Source organism: Galleria mellonella, unplaced genomic scaffold (genome assembly GCF_026898425.1).
Source record: "Galleria mellonella isolate WM207_F2 unplaced genomic scaffold, CSIRO_AGI_GalMel_v1 utg312, whole genome shotgun sequence".
Classification (NCBI taxonomy): domain Eukaryota; kingdom Metazoa; phylum Arthropoda; class Insecta; order Lepidoptera; family Pyralidae; genus Galleria; species Galleria mellonella.
Window position 1 is genome coordinate 7,326,114 of NW_026442074.1, and position 18,876 is coordinate 7,344,989.

The following is an 18,876-nucleotide window of genomic DNA, read 5'->3' on the forward strand; positions in this document are numbered from 1 at the left end:
CAGTTAATTTTTTATTATATTCTTCATCAAGAATTCTACTACAATTGGTCACGATAGCTGATAGATCTTTGACTTATGAATTCTCTGATCCCTCCAACGAATTACAAAACAATACCTAGCAGAAACAATCGATTAGAAAAATAGATTACTCACAGAAAACAATTGACGTTACAACACAGAACACTTTACATATTTACTTAATGATTTAAAATGTAAAGTATGTTATGAAGAAATACTGTATCCAAATTTACAGAAGAAAAAATTATGAATTAAGCGTATGAAGTGACGTAGTCAAACTCAATCAATTTCACAAACAACATTGATACGCTTGATTTAAGCCGCTTGTTTATCTAATAATATGTTAAAATTTCTAAATAATAAAATTATCACCGGTGCAAGAGATTTCTCAGCTGCATGATAGCTTATTGGGTTATCAATTTATAATTATTACTATCATGTAAATATGGTATTGGGATGTAAATATGTGGGTTTTGGGTTATAAAGGGTAAGTTAACCAGTGTAAATTACTGTCGCAACCCAGGTAGTATTGTGACGTTTGCGACTTTAAAAGACGTCATTTTAAGGTCACGGTCGCGACTCTAAACTGACTAAACTACATCGTCTTTTCAGAGAAACAAACCTCGCTATGCTACCTTAAATAAGTGTTAAATCCGAACACTCTTACATATAAAAGTTACATTTTAATAAACAATCAGTAAATATTACCTACTTTATTATATGGTTACTTACTAGGAAACCACCCAATAAAAGCTTTAGTTAAACAAACATTTTCAAGGAAAGAATGCTAGTCCATGTAGCTATAAACGATACAACTTATGTACTATGATATTTATGACTTTGTTCATATTTAGAGGAGACGAATTCACTATACACAAAGTGGTGATTTGTTTGGATTTTCGTTACTAAATTAATTTTAAACTGTTAAACGGATTGTACCAAGACACTAGAATAATACGTAGACCATATCTTATTTTAACTTATGTGAGTATATCCGAAGGTTACTACTAGTCTTAATAATATAATAAAATTGTCAATATATAATGTCTGTATATGGATGATATATAAAAAAATAATTCCAAAATGCAATAGCTATCAAAGCAATATTTTTGTTTAGAAATGTTTTATGTCTCTGTACGTTTGTTCCGGCATCATATAAAAACTATTGAATCGAATTTAATGTAATCTCCACAATTTTATTCTTCAAAGTCTAACATAAAATCTGTCATATATTTTATCTTGATACATAATCTAAAACTGGTCTACTTCATTAGTTTTCTAACTTCTAAAATCCACGCGTACGAAGGAGCTGGCTAAAATAGATTAAAAATAAAATTATAGCAGAAAAAATTATTATGTTCACGACTATAATTCCTAGTAGGATAATAGAATATATATACGATATAAATATATGAATTACCATCTGTGTGTAAGACAATAAGTTTATACGTTGGCTAAATGGCCATATTACAATCTTATGGTTTTTATTAAGATAGTTTACAAGGTATTCTGTTACTAACATGTAGTCGTATAGCCTATTATAGTCTGTAAATATTTTTATATATTAAATAATTTACGAAAATAATTACTACTTGTTGATGATGTTATTTGAATATATTTTTCAGATACGGAAAATCAGAAGCCTGAATTTAAAATTTCGTGATAGTGCTAGGTTTAAAAGTGAAAGAAATATTATAGATCAAGACCCATCAAGAACTTCGATCTGATCGTCGACCTTTGTAAGTTAACATCTGGTTGAGTGATTACAGAAGACTACATTGAGGCTTTAATTAATTTAATTCTTCCTGTTAAATGTAGTCAGAATTTTTATTTATTTATTTTTGTTTATTAATAATAATTACATAGATACAGATTTATGTAGATGTCGTAATTGCATATACCTCCTTTTCACGTCAATTTTGTTCCTTACTTAATACAATAGAGCTTAATTTACTCCATATAAATTTAAACTCGAAGTTACTGCAACTCTAACTTCTTTCGACATAAATTTAATTTATGTCGAAAAAAGTTTAGAAAATTGACAAAAAATGGCATTGAAGATGCTATTTCTGTAAAGTTTAAGTACAAAAGAGGATTTGCTGTCAGCAATTACATTTTATAACATTAAGGTAAGTCGTAGGGTACTTATTATCCTTAATCTATGAGTTAAGTAGTTTAATAGAAGCATCATGAAATATTTAAAATTTTACGTGTTGTTAGTTTTAATTTTCATTTAAATGAAGTTTATACTGATTTAATTACTACTTGCGTCATCTATGTTTATCTATATCTATGAGTAATTTATTTAGTATGAAATTGTTATTAATTTTGTTATTATATAAAATGTTAAGTTTATATATTTTATCTCGTCTGTTTATTGAGTATACAGTATATTGAAATATGCAAATTTAATAATAATAAAACAGTGTGGCTTCCAATAAAAAATAATTTTAATTTATGTAATTATTTTTAGTTAAGTAAGTAAGTAGTAAGTTACCTTTTTTTTAAATATGCCAATCGCATCTTATTAATTGCTTTATCTATACATGTAAAATCATTTGTCTTGAGAATAAACGAACACAAAAAACTACTAAATCTAGAAAGCTGAAATTTAAAACATAAATGTATTTTATAATGTAAGAATCCGGTAAGAAAGCCTTTTTGAAAATTTTAACTTAAACAAGAACCAACACAATTACACACGACAGTTATCAAATAAATCAAAATTATTTATTTATATGTAGTTCAAACTTTTAAATCTTAAAGGAGTAGTCCTTCAAAAACCATGCCGAAATTGTATGCCATCTTGTAAGATTTAAAAACTAAATTTAAAAAAAAAAAATCCATTCATACTTTTTTATTACTATAAATTAAATTAAATTCAAACTGTCAAAATAAATGATTAAAACACGTGTTTCTAATTTAAAGATGTCAAAATCGTAAATGTCTAACGAACCAACGATATTTAGAAAATAGCTATGAAAATTAACATACTAAATACTAAATACAAATGTAACAAAACAAAAAATGTTTTAAGAAGGTTTCTAGAGAAATAGCATAAAGGAGCTATGGGTAAAGTAGGAAGTAGTTGCGGCCTGACATTCGATCTCAATCAGTTGCTGATGATAATTGGTTCCATAGTGATACTGGTATTGTTATTCCTCGTCGTTTGCCATATCACAAACGGTCGTTAAAAGCATGGGGAAGAAATATACTATATACTACAACGTTGACGTGTTTCAAGTGCTTGTAATAGCTTTCGCGTTTGTTACTTTAATAATTGTTTTAAGTTGGATATGGACTTTCAAGGCACTTAAAAATAACTGGCGTCGACATAGCAGGAACCTGTGGCTTGAAGTTTAATTTAAATCAAATGTTGACTGTGGTGAGATCTTTGGTCATTCTGGCGTTACTCTTCCTGATGATTTCTAATGTCGTCCAAGGCAAATGTTGACAAGAAGCTATATTGAACATAAAAAATTAATAATTAACAATAATATAGAAATATGTGCAGTAAAACAAAGAGTAATTTGAATTTACCTGAAGTAGATATTTCGCATTCTTTTTTCTTAATCTTGCCCATTGTAATGAGTTGGATGTGCAAAATTGTTTATAACCAGCCAATTATTGAAATTATGGAAATGATGCTGCAGAATAAAAAAAAAGTAAATATTTTTTCACTATACATTAGCTAAATATTGAATTTTAAATTTTACTTTATTTTATACATCATATTATAAACATGTTTTTTGTTCATAGATTTTATTCTAATAGAAATTTGATTTTAAAATCATTTATAACCAACTATCCATTCCTACTTTCGTCCATTCATAGTCTGTGATACCCCGGTACTGAACAAAGACTTCCCTCAACAGTTTCCACCCCTCATCGTCGTAAGCTAGATACTGCTAAATTTAATCAGATATATTTAAACTTATTTTATTGTAGAGACAAAAGGTTTTAAGGAGAAATATTTAAAAAATCTGGATTTAAAAATAAAATTTGTGATACGACAATAATATCTAGTAGGCACATGCACTAGGTACTGTTTTATATTAGTGTGACTAATAAAACAAAACACTGATTTATTCTATATTTCGGAATTTTATTATTTTATTACTACTTTTATCAACATCGTCCTCTCAACCATTATTTATCTAGTGCTCAATATAGGCTTTCCCCATAGACTGCCATAAGTCACTCCATCTAGCGGAAGGTCGCCTGTTCTACGTTTGCCCGTACAGGGTCGCCACTCAAAAATCTTTCTTCCTTGTCGGTTATCGGTTGTTCGAGCTATGCAATTAGCCTATTGTCACTTTAGCTTGCTTATCCTTTTATGGATATCATTGTTTCGACTTCTGTCACGCACTGCTTTAGAACAATATACTCGTAATTACATAGAAAAAAACTTTATTTATATGACTGCTCGTGGTATGAATGCCGTGATCGGAAATTAATAAATGAAGTTATGATTTCAAACTATTTTGATTTTATTTTCTATTTACGTTATTTAAAGCTGAGTATTCATTTAAGAACTCCAGGCAGACAGGCTTCGACTTGAACAAACTATCTGCTCATTCCTGGGTAAGAAAGCATGTCAAGTAATTAATTTTCCTACATAGCCATGAACATAGAATAGAATGGAATAAAGTGGGATAAATTAGAATAAGAATAATCCTTATTCAAATAGACTTATACAAAAACTCTATTAACTTTTTACGATATTGCTGGGTTCGGAATTTTGTTATCTGCTGAGAAAAATCCTCAAGAAACTCAACTAATAATTAGTATAAATTTCTATTCATTCGTATTACTCAGCGTAAAAAAATAAGTAAACATGAGCAGACTAGCTCCCGCAAGCAGCACCCGTTATCGAGTATAACATATATTATATAAAGGTACCCTATTTAAGATTGCTAAAAGACGTTGTTTTAGACGCAATAAAAATCTCATAATCATATTTGATCCGATTCTACGATATTAAATTCAAGACATAGCATGCCTCAGTCTAAGCCATTTGTTATTGTTTTCATAAATTATCGGCTTTAAACTGCAGGAGAAGTTATACGATAGTGACATCCTACAACCCGTTATCCAAACCATTTAGATGAGTGGCGATCTTGCACCTTGTATATTTCAAAACATTTTCTTCCACGCACAACCACACTATGAAATCAACTTTCAGCAGCAGTACATATATTTCTAGACCGATACAACATTGCAGCATTCAAGAAAAGAGCATACTTCTCTTTAAAAGGCAAGCATTATATTATAGGATATATTTTTAAAATTTTGCACAGGTATCAGATGTAATCTTGGATAAACCAACAAAAATTTGAAGAATAATAAACATTCTTCAAAACATTAAACTGAATGACGTCAAAAGTATTTAAAATATTAATTAACTACCCAAACAGTATAATTAGCAACGTATTCGGCATGAATATCCGTTAATATGAAACGAGACTTTTTCCATCTCAACTTTCTAATAGGTCTATACAAAAAATACATCGCTATGAAGAAGAACATGAAAATTCCATTAAAATCAAATATGATGCAATGCAAATGACCTTTTGTTCTTGTGAGCCCATATAAATAATAATTTTTAGTGACGACTTGTAGCTGTTAATGAAAAATAACAATACATACGTGAGAATGAATAAAATCGGTAATACAGATATTTTTTACCACCTAGATCAAGAGAATCAAACATACTCTCATGAGTATATTATAAATATCTGTACTCATGTACAGTTATTTGTACTGTACGAGGATCGAACTGACATCAATTGCGGCAAAACAAGTTATTTTTGATTTTGATTAAAAAACTAACATACTTCACCGATTTTGATAACATTTTTATAAAACCAATAGGTTTATCCTTTAATATACTCTTTCAGACAAAAAAAATATTTTTCCAAATTAGTTTATAACTGATGGAGTTATGAAGTAACAAACATAAAATAAATACAACCGAAATCAAAGACCTTGGTTTGCTTGTTTTCTAAGTACAATATCAAAATAAAAATAAATGCGTCTAGATACCTGATCTACAACTAATAATTATTCAATCAGGTCATCTAACCCTCTTTACAGAAGTATAAAATCACAGCTAAGTCTGGAAATAGATGGCACTATACTACTGTGCCATCTATTCCCAGACTAAGCTGTGATTTTATACTTCTGTAAAGACTGATTATACTACTGTGGTAGTATGCTTATTTACTACCACAGTAGTATAAAAAACTAAAGTCCGCCTTTATTTATTTATTCTTTATTGGTCACATTGCAAAAAAAGATTAGTACGGAAAGCAGATTTAATGCTATATATGCATAGCATTCATATATTCATAATATCATTCTCTCCCAGACAACCTTAGGCATAACAAATGTAATTATGCGGTGAAAAATTGAAAATTTACTTTACAATGTATTTTCAGTTTCATCTGACAATAGTTTGTTAGGTACTACGTGTTTTTCCGGAGATGGATATTTAATACATAATAGTATTTTTTACTATTTAAACAACAATTTTACAAATGTCATTGAAAATTTGGACATTTGACTCATATTTGTGCGTCAAATAACAACCGTTTAATGTATTGTCTCTTCATATTTTAATAATTTTTAATCTTTATCTACATTTATGTATTGTATTGTATTGTATTGTAAAATCTTTATTGTACATAACTCAGATTAAACACTGGTAAATGATTTAATATACAATGGCGGACTTATCCCATAAAGGGATCTCTTACAGTCAACCTTTGAGAAGCTGAAAGAAAACTGTAAAATGTATAAGGGTAATAACCGTACAGTTAAAGATAAACTATTATGTATTTGAGTTTAGAATAATGTAAGTATGTACTCGTATAGTACAGAGATTATTAGTGGCGACATATTTTATATCTTGTCGTTATGATGATAGTATGATTTTCACCCTTCAATGCAAATATCCTTTACCGTTTGGTTCTGGCACAGAATGGGCCAGCCCTACTTTTTACGTGGATGTCGTAAGAGGCGACTATAGAAATTTAATGGTCGAGGAATGAGCAACAGCATCCCTTTTAAAATATTACCAAAAGTCTAACTGCTGTTGCCAACCTGCCTGCCAAGTGTGACAACTACTGATGAAGCCCTCCTTATGGGGGAGACCTATGTTCAGGAATGGACAGTTAATGTTTGATATGGTGATATAGATGATTTTTCAATGAAAGGACTATAATTTTGGATTATTATATAATTAATTTATGTGTAAGCATTTAAGTGCCACACTATCAAACCAATCGTTTAGTCCTTAAGCTAGAACAACCTAAATGATGTATTTTATCTTGATACTGGTGTATGTTTCATTTTGATACGCCATCTAGAAGTAATCTTTCCTACTTCTGAAATTCACGTATACAAAGTAGCGAGCAAAAAGATACATTGATAATTATTTTTTAAATGACCCTGAACATGAATTTGAAATATTCAAAGATTTCAGGATCTGATCTTGGAATCCCTGGACAACATTCAAGTATTATCCAATTAACTGTCATCTATTTAGCTCCTTAAAAAATGTAGTAGTTATAAAACAACGACATTAAAAAAGCGATAGCAAGCAAAAAATGAGAGCAGTTATTGTCTGTACAGGCTTATTGCAATCCAAGCATTTTTAATTTCACTAATAAATCTGGAATCCCAATGGTATCACTCGATTGTCAATCCACTGGCATGTACCGGTTTTAACCGGTATTTTATAAATGAAAAATAGGCCAGCTTTATATGAGCACATCGCACGTCTCGTTATTTAGTGAGAAAAATTATGTATATCATATTTTATTTTACTTGCTATCAATATTGTCAATTCTGTTGACGACTATTTGCGAGACAATATTTAATTTGCAACTCTGTAATTTGTAACCTGTCGTTGTTTTTAATGATTATTTATTAACATTATTTTAATTTTTATATTATTTATACCTAGAATGGTAAATATTTTTGTATCTACTATAATATAATATACACAAAATGGTTATTAAAAAGGGAAAGTGTCAATAAATAATCATCATCATCATCGCGACTTATCAATTTCTAGTTTTATCTAAAATGCAAAAACTGGTTTTTAGTTGTAATATTTACAGTATATATACCATAGGTGTTGGCCGCAAATTTTCAACTAATATTGTGTCCTTGAATTTAGACGTAGATATCAATACTCTATTCATTATTTCTATAAAAGTATTTTTTTATTAGCTTAATATATTCTTTAATGCTCTTGTAAATTAGATAGATAAGACAGTTATAAATATTGTGAGCAAGAGTGGACTTATCTCTGAAAGAAATCTCGTGAAGTCAACACTAGATTAATCCTTAATAATTAAATCTAAGCTTATCTTTTTTATTGAATTTAATTATTTAAAAATAACTAAAAGTAATAGTATGCAGTCCTCACTAATATTTTATTAATATTGTAAAAGTGAATTTGCTTGTGTTTCTTATTTTACTTTTTGTTACATTTTATTGCCATAACAGCTCAACCAATCTCTAAATGTTGGCATACCTGTACATATTATCTATGCCTGTACCTTTTTTATGTTTACCATTGGCGGAGTTTCGCTATTAGTTGCCATTATTGGCAGTTGGATCGGCAACCGCAGTTAGTCATATGAAGAAGTTTAAAGAGGGACACTGCTGCCCATCTCTCGACCATAAGTTCCTTTAGTCGCCTCTTATAACAGCTACGGGAAAGAAAAGGTTGACCTATACCGGGACCTCATTGTAGATCTATGCCTTTGATCTCGATCAATCAATATTATCATTACTCAGACTAAAAGGTGTCTTAAGGCTTATTCTAAATACTAGTAATATATAAATCAATCAATAAAAAAGTATTTATTAATTTATTTACTTGTTCATTTTATTCATTTATATTTCATTTAAAATACATACTAAGATTGTGCAGAATGGTTGTGCTATTTGTGTAGGGTAAAACAAATTCATATAGATTATGATGCATTCTGAATATTTGAGCATTTTGGTGGTTCTCTCCCGTTATCTCAACCGCTTATTCTCGTATCTGAGAGCACTATAACTTAATGGTTTCTGATAAACATCTTCAGGTATCCTCTCCAAGATCTTCGGCTGAGAATGTAGCAAATTACAGCACCTGTCTATGCTAATGGCCGACAACCCGTGAATTTTAATGTGTTAGAAGCTTAAGGTAATTTGAGTTTCACATGCAATTTACCATGGGGAGTATGTGCAAAGTTACCGACATGGGTATTTCATGGGTTTACTCGGTATTTCTACCGCAAAGTAGCTGTGATTGTACGTCCGTTATTTGGTATGAAGTGAGGGATGTAAAATATATTTGTATGAAGACATAACATAAATAGCTATTTTTTATAATTACCAGGAGAGAGTCTGTGAAAGTTGAATTGCCAGCGAATAGAGCATTAATCTCCATATTTTCAAAGTCTAGAATTATTATAAATAATTGACACCAGTGTTTTTATTACATTCAATATTTGTTTAGGATATTTTTTTGTTACTAACTTTTACTTCTGCAATTTTTTCCGCGTAATCGGCATATGTTCACTGACCGAAATATAAAATAGCTATGTTCTTCTCTATCTTGTATATTATGTGTATACCAAATTAAGTAATTGGTTAACCCCTTAATGCACTAGAAGATAACAAACAAACTCACGTTCACATTTATAACATTAAAAAGAATCACGCGAATTACGTTTGACTTTTGATAATAAGATTGAAATTTATTTATTTATTAAACTTTAATACACCTATACAGTGTAAATGGCGGACTTAACACCATATGACGTTATCTATCAGTCGACCGTAGACAGAAATAACAGGAAATATAATTGACGGTGCTACGTAATAAATAATATTAAATTAGTATTTAAAAAATAACGTGCATATAATACTCATGTTACTTAAATTGTACATATATATTTTAGATCGTATATACATACATATATGTATATATTATAATAATAAATAATATCAGACGAAAAACTACTCAGGTATAAGGGAAATACTAGCATCAGACAAAGAAATGTATCTAAACCATTTTCCAATTCTATGGCTTCTAAATAAAAAGAACATATATAAATATAATCGCATCCGTAGTAAATAGTACTAGAAGGAGACTTTGTATAAAAGTCGTTTGGTTGGCCACCTCCGTTCCATTCGTGTTTCTACCTTGAAGCAGATGTGTTTGCATAGCTATGTTTCGGTTTGCAGGGTAGGATATAGCAGTGAATTTACAGGGTACAGAGGAATAACACTTAAGTCCTCAGGAACGGCAATGCATAAGAGGTATTATGGGCGAAACAGTAGACTCCGTTATGTCCATAGTACTGCTCATGTCTATAGGCGACAGTTACCACTTTCCATCAGGTGAGCCATTAGCTTATTTGCCATTCTAAGTTGCATAAAACAAAAGTATATTTTTAAAATGTATCTTTAATACTACTTTCATTCTGCAAAATTATTTAATAATTATTTAACAGCTAAAATGTTTCATGAAAACAAGAGAGTCAATCTCTCTTGTTTTAATCAAACATTTTCGCTGTTAAACGTAGGTACTGGTCAACGTCCCTGCATATTGAATGAAAAAGCTAGACTTTTACAATATCTAACAATAGCGGTTGATTCTAAATAGGCCACATTGTCGCACTGTCGACTTCCAATACCACAGCCCGAATCAATTTTCTCCATATTTACATATATTAATATGCAAAACGTTACTTCTCGGGTCAATGTAATTCATTTTATGTGAATAAAAATATTCAGCGGTTTCTATAGTAGAATATTGCTTCTATTAATTTAGTATTGACACAATATATTAACGTTCTATTATTAAGGTAGTATTTAGTTATGTTTTGTTATTATTTTTAATTGGTTGTAGTTTTATTTTACTAGCTTTTTGTCCACTACTTCGTATACATGACTTTAGAAATTGATCACTTTTAAATGGCGTATTAAGGTAAAACATACACCAAAATTGAATTGGTAACAAAAAAAATTACTTTTTAAAAATGCTTAAATCTTAGTTTACTTAAATAAAAATATTTATCTCTTTCTTTCTTATATTATAAATGTGGAAACCGCAATCAGTTTGGTGCAATAGTTTTTGCGTGATGCTGAAACAAACATTCAAACATAAACAGACAAAATTTCTAAAAATTACTGATTTAACATCACTTTGATGGTATTGTTAAGATGTCTCAATATATTTAAGAGAAATTTATATGTACAAATATCATATAGTTACAATTTTATTATATTAGTAAAATTCTTCTTATTAAAAGATAGCCAACTACGATTATTTCATTGTTTATATTATATTTTAGTCGAGGAAGACTATATAAAAGTTGTCACAAGGAATATTTTACATTGTATGACTATTTAGAATTTTAACTTAAAATTATTATCCTTGTGAGAGTCTGGAGTCTGAACTAGGTCGAAACCTGTACCACCATGAATACCTATGTACCGGGTGGTACATCTGTCTTGAAGTAGTTTGAAGAGTGGGAGAATGTCATTGAAGGTATTCCGATGAATAACACCATAGTCCTTAAAATAGCAACGTATGTACAATATCATGGGTATTCCAGTATACACTGTGATGCTGTTAATGGCATTTTACTTCAGATGGGATTTCAGCTTATTTGTATTTGTGTCATAAAAAGTGAAATAATTAAAATCACTATTTGTGTTATAAGTAATACTTTATAATAAGTAACAGTTAAGTAAAGAACTACGTACCTCCAAAAACAGTATTTTAAATAATATGACATTGCCTCACCTTGTGTTGGTCGTATTTTCGACTTCACAACATACATGGTAATATTTATACGAGTTTAATACAGATGTACGGTTTATTAAAAAAGATTCACCAAAACCAGCTCATTTTTGACATTACAAATAGAAACGGTAGAATTGAGACCCTTGCCCTTTTTCAAAACAAATGAAAAGTAAATTAATTAAAAGATATAAGTAATAAACAATGAATCTGTATTATTTATTACTTTAGGCAAATCCTCGTTGAGAGGTGACCCTAACAATGAATTTGGGTTACCCTGCAAATTACTAAGGTCAGATAATAGCTACTTTATGTAAAATCTAGCCCTTTTGTCGGCCCGGATCTGTTGAATTCGGTATAAATACGTATATATATGAAAGGATTGTTAATTACGGGGACTACTGTCCCCAAAGATAGCATTGTATACTGTGAGGTAGACCTCCACGTGGTCCCCTCAATCCGTGGTAAAGTTATCGTGGTAAGTTCTAGATGGATTCGTTACGATGTACCAACAGACCTGCTTTCATCCTTTACTTATGTCTCGCCATCGTACTGATAGCGTAGACATAGTTACCATTCCATTATCTTATTACTTCGTATTTTAAAACAGAAAGTTTGCGAGGATAAACTTATATTATTACTCTTTAACACAAAAACTACAGGAATATTTAAATGAAATTTAGTACACGGATGAATTACTTTTTATACTTATTCACGTGGGCGAAGCCGCGAAATACAACTAGTCAGAAATATATAAATGTCATCCGTATTAAAAAAATCTGAACATAAGATCAGTTGTCAGTCTGTCTGTCCGGCCTCTCAATATACATACTGATATTACAGGGCACAGAGACACTACACCATGGTCTTTAAGAATGGCAACTTAGGTATGAAAAATTAATATTATAATAGTGAAAGTATATACACAGGATATTGTATTTACTGATTCACGCAGACAAAGCTGCAAGATGTAGATATGGAAAACTAAATATAGTGTTTTAGCCTTTCCCGTTGCATATTTTATGTTTTATATGAGACAATTTAGATTCACGTTTAATCTCGTTTCTTATAAAATATATACTTGTATCATAGATCTCAATGTATTCTTTAATATGCACAATGCTGTACATATATATATATATATATATATATATATATATATATATATATATATATATATATATATATATATATATGAAGAATTGTCGACACATTACTGTTGTGATTAACATAATATTCAATTTGCATCTAGTAATAAAACTAGATTTTTGTGTGGTCCCGGCATAGAATGGGCCACCTCTTTTTTTCCCGTGGTTATTGTAAGGCTACTAAGGGAATGGTCGAGAAATGGGCAGCAGCGTATCTCTTAAAACGTTACCAAATTCTTACTGCGATTGTCAACCCGCCTGCCAACCTATGTTTAGCGATGGACAGTTAATGACTGTTATGATGATGATGATTAAAACTAGTGGTAACATTAACTATATTCATTTAAAACGTGAAAAGCAACAAATAGGTAATTGTAAAGAAAAATTTACATGCAACTGTAGTCTAAACTTTTACATCAGAATATTCTACGCTAGAGTACGGAAACATTACCTTCCAGATGCAACTTACCGCTATAATAACACTTACAGAAAACATTCTTGTTATCTTTCAATTTATTTCAGATGTAATATTTTGTTCCACAAAAAACTAACATACAAAAAACTGTATAATATAAATTTTCAACAAACTTTCCAGTAATAACAAATGCCATTAAAAAATCAATTAAAGCATAAGCCTGAAGTTTCACCCTATTACGTTTAAGTAAAATCATTATTTCGTCGTTATCATCATTACAAGCCATGGATTTAATTGTGCACTGATAAACATTGTGCTTCTCTCATACTTATATACTACCTGCTTCTATTGATTTCATGCATCACCCTATTTCGGGGAAAGTCGTCTCACTCTACGCTTGAGTGTATAGCATCGACATTCCAGAACTTTATTTTGCCATCGGTTACCGATTATTCGAGCTATGTGGTAATGAAGAATTAACTTTATACTTATCTTTTTTAAGCAAAAAATATATTAACAAAGTCAAAACCCAGACAAAAATAAACAGCCTGAAATCAAAATGATTAGCATTATTTTACAAAAGTATTCTACCAATGAAATTGAAAATTTTATCCAAAGAAATATAAGGCGAAAAACGGCAAAAAAAAAAGATGCTAATGATTTTCAAATTACCCTTTATATATCTTTGATCAAGGCTTTTAAGTTAAATAAGCGTGAAAAAGTTGCTTAAATAAGAATAAAGTCGATCCCTTCGATATGCAGCGCGAGTACTAATTACATTACCTCTGAATTAATTACAGTACAGTGAATATATTATATTTTACATGTGTCTAACAATATGACTTTTTGTCTCTATATAAATTTTCTAGAAGTGCTAAGGGAGAATATTATATTTATATTATATATATATATATATATATATATATATATATATATATATATATATATATATATAATTATATATATATATATATATATATAATTATATATGTATATCAATTATATATTTATATAAAGGAGAATATTGGGGGAAAGGGATTGATAGTAATGGGTCAAACAGCCCCATTGCTAGCAATATACCCTATCTGGTCGAGTTTCAACTAGTTCCTCATGGAAACCATTGTGGTTAATTCTTTGCAATTCGTCACGATGGAAGAGCTAACTGACCTGTTTTTATCCTCACCTATCGTCTCCCACTGATGCCCCACCAGCGTATACCAATAGTGCAGACCTCTGTCTGACTTTCAAAGAGGCAGAGATTCCATCCTCACCCAAAAAAAACTTATTGTATTTGATTATTTTTTTATTTGGAAATCCTAAATCTAAGCATTAGTTTGTTTGTTACCTCTTACCACCTTAACAAATATACCACGAATTAACTAAAATGATATCCAGAGAAGACAAAGTATCAATTACTAGAGGGAGATTTTATACAAAAATCGTCTGCATGACTACATCTGTCCCACTGTTTCTGCTGGGAAGCAGCTGTGCTATCGTGGCAGTATTTCGGTTTAAAACGTAGGATATGGCAATGAAATTACAGGGTATGCAGGCATGATATCTTAGTTCCCCGAAATGGCAACGCATTGAGAGATTACTATGATTGATGACTGAATGAGGGTTACCATGGGCGTCACAGTATATTATCCCATTCTGTATACAAAAGGAATACACCATACCATATCAGTCGTTAACTGTCCACTGCTAAACATAGGCCTCTGCCATAAGGAGGGCTTTGCTATTAGTTGCCACGCTTGGCAGGCGGGTTGGAAACCGCAGTTAGACTTTGGTGATATTTTAAGAGGAACACTGTTGCCTATCCTTGACTATTAGGTACCTTTAGTTACCTCTCACGATATCCACGGGGAAGGAAGAGGTGACTCATTTTATAAATGGAATATGTATACATTCAAATCTATGTACAAGTATATACCAAAGTGTGAAGCATTAATTTTTCAATCATATTTGAATTACAAAGAGAAAGTTGGAGAATAGTACAGTAATAATGCTAGTATAGATTGCAAAAATAATTATGAAAATCGTTCAAGAGATAGCAAATAATATAATGTGCATACATAAAAAAAAAATACAGAAAACAAAAACCTTTGTTAAAGTCACGAAATAACGAGTGCAATAAATCTAACATTTATTTATTGTACATTTCCTTCTCACTATCCATTCCAGTTATTTAACTGCACTGAAAAATTTCACCGAGAGGAGGAATAAGCAAAAATATCATTATTTGATATTCTCAGACGAGAAATGTTTTATTGAAATGATATCTCGATGGACTGATACCAGCTGAATCCAGCTATTTTATGTAAGAAGTGACTGGAAATAGTGCAATTGCATTGGTTGTATTTCATACCATCCCTAAAGCAAATACATATATGAAAGGTCATTACAAACATTATTTTTCTAGAATGAATTGAATGAATTCTATAGATAGTTTGCAATCATTTTTACTAACAATTCAGTAAAATTAAAAAAAAATGTTAGTACATTTTTTTGTTACACTTAGAATGGCAAATAAGTTGATGACTCACCTGATGGAAAGTAGTAATTGTCTCTTATAGACATGAACAAGACCATAGGCAACACGGTGTATATTATTTTTTTTTACAACACGGGGGGCATACGAGCATGCGGCTCACCTGATGGTAAGTGACTACCACCGCCCATGATCACCCACAACACCAGCGGCATTGCAGGTGTGCTGCCGGCCTTTTAAAAAGGAATATACTCTTTTCTTGATGGTTTTTATGTTGTCGTATCGGTTCGGAAATACTGCTGCTAGAAGTGCAGTTAATATGTCCATGCTACCCTCCCTGCGTTTCCATTTCTAAGAATTATGATGTTTTTATTTAATGGGAGGTAATGGAATGGTAACCCCGCGTGCGCTATCGAAATACTCTGGCGGGGCACTGGTGGTAGATGACAGGTGAGGATCAAAAAGCAGGTCAGTTAGCCCATCGTGACGAATTTCACTAGGATTAACCACGACGGTTTTCAAGGGGAACCGCATGGAGGTCAACCTGATAGGGTGTATTGCTAGTAATGAGTCAATTAGACCCCATTGCTAACAATCCATTTCCTCCCATAATTATGGTGTTATACCTCCATATCTTATTTGCATGGTTTTAATGGTATAATAAACACACAATAAAATAAAATACTGTTACAGTTAAATATTATACAATGGAAGTACAGTTATCTATTTACTGTTAATTACATTACCAGTTACATTGTTAGAAAACGGTATTATTTATGAAGAATTTACAGCTATGAAAACATTATACTTTCCATTATTATTAATATTTCAGTCATTAACTGTCCACTAGTGGACAGTTAATGACTGAAATATCTAATAATCTCCTATATAAACTGCTATAGGAAACGATCCTGTGCCACTTGCATCAATTGATATTCTACAATTCATTTGAAGTTATGTCTCTACTCATCTGGTGGTCGTCTTATACTGCGTTTGCTCATACATGATCGCCGCGCAAGGACCATTCTTCTCCATTGTTGGTCAATATCTCGATACTTTGTTAAATTGAAATAATTTTACAATGTTCTGAAATGTTTTTTCTAAGGAAACATGAATCGAAAAACGACAAAAAATTTACGAGTACGAATAACTTAATAGTTGGAAATTAAAAAAATTCTTGACGTTCTTCAACTTATATTTCTTTCTAACGATCCACCTCAGATACGGATAGAATTTTCGAAAATAATATATAGACTATGTAAACGAACTTTTAAATGGGGTTCGATAATTTTTGAGATTATTCATTACAAACAAAAAATCTAATTATTCCTCTTTATTATATTATTATGGATTGGAGATATTATAAGAATAGATTAGGAGAAATTTTCAGTTTCATTTGTAATACACTCCACACACAAAAAAACACACAAAAAACTACTTGATTTCAATTTCAACTTATATTTACTAATATATATATATTGAGTTACGCTATTACGAGTTTTGCTTTGATAGATGATTACTTAGAAGGCGCGATGTAATATATCAAAAAAATAACGAAGTGTCAAAATTCATAAAATCGATTAAAATTATAATTAATCCGTTCAAGTAATATCATAATGCCTGTTCAATTAATATTCAACATCTCTGTATAGGTAACTGACTGGGTGGCAAATTTAATTAAAGCCCTTTGCTCGCAGAAGATTGATGGTGTGCTAAGAAGAAGTGAAGAAACACGTTCACGTCGCGGCTATAAATCTAATTTTTATCCAAGTCATGTTGCGGGAAGATAAAATTGTTTGTTCAATGTATAGACAGACGCCATCTTGTGACAATAATTGGAAAGTTAGATCATTAATACACATTATAATGTAAATATGCATATATAATGCATATTATATATGCATATTTAATATACTATATAATGAACGGAATGGTAAATCCGCCCACGTTAACGTTATACCCCAACGAAGCACTAGTGAGGCAGGTCAGTAAGCCCATTGTCATGTATTCGCTTTGAATTAATCGTTGGTTTCCAAGGGGAACCGCAAGAAGGTCGACCTAGTATAGCATATTGTTACCAATGGAGTTATTAATCCCCATTACTAACAATCCCCCTCCCCCTTCCTACTTCATGAATATTGAGCTTAAATACTTTTTTTTTAAATTAAATTATAATAGGAAAAAAAGAAATGTTATAAAAAAAAATTGTAACCGCGCTTGCACTATTGCTGTACACTCACAAGCTTAAGCGTAAGTAATGATAGATAAAGATATAGACAATTAAATTAGCCCACCATAACAAAATTCCTAATAATTAACCACAATGTTTTCAAGAGAGATCGCGTGAAGGTCGTAATAGGAAGTGAATAGATATATTAATATTTCTGTAGCCTAAAAATTCTGGTAAGAAGATAGAGGAGGTTTATGTCTATAGATGATGATTACGACGCTATTCCAAGTTGCATAAGTAAAAAAAATATTCCACTTTTTTCTTTGTAATAAGTATCCTTCTACACGCTCTAGATGTTCTACAGAGACAAGCTGTTATTATCGTGAAAGATACTGACATGTACAAAAGTCTATAACCTGTACAACTACACTTACAAAGAGCCTCCCTCAGTGTCTTCTACTGTTTATTCCATGAGGAGTGCTCAGAAGAACTTCATTTCCTTATTCCACTTTTCCCTTTCCAATATCACACCACGAGGATGGCCCACCGACTGCACTCATACATAGTAGAGCGCCCACACTCATGTACAATAAATTTGCCAATTCTTATTTAAACTGTACCGTACCAATGTGGAATGGCCTTTCCCGTAACGTGTTTCCTTCGTCCTGTAATCTCGAATCCTTCAAACGTAGCGTGAAGGAGCACTTAGCGAGCCGACATAGTGAGGCCAATCATTGAGAGTAAAAGTTCTCTTTTCGCATGGTCGTATTCATGGACCATGTTGTCTCTGTGCTCGCTCAGGATAATGTGGGTGACATG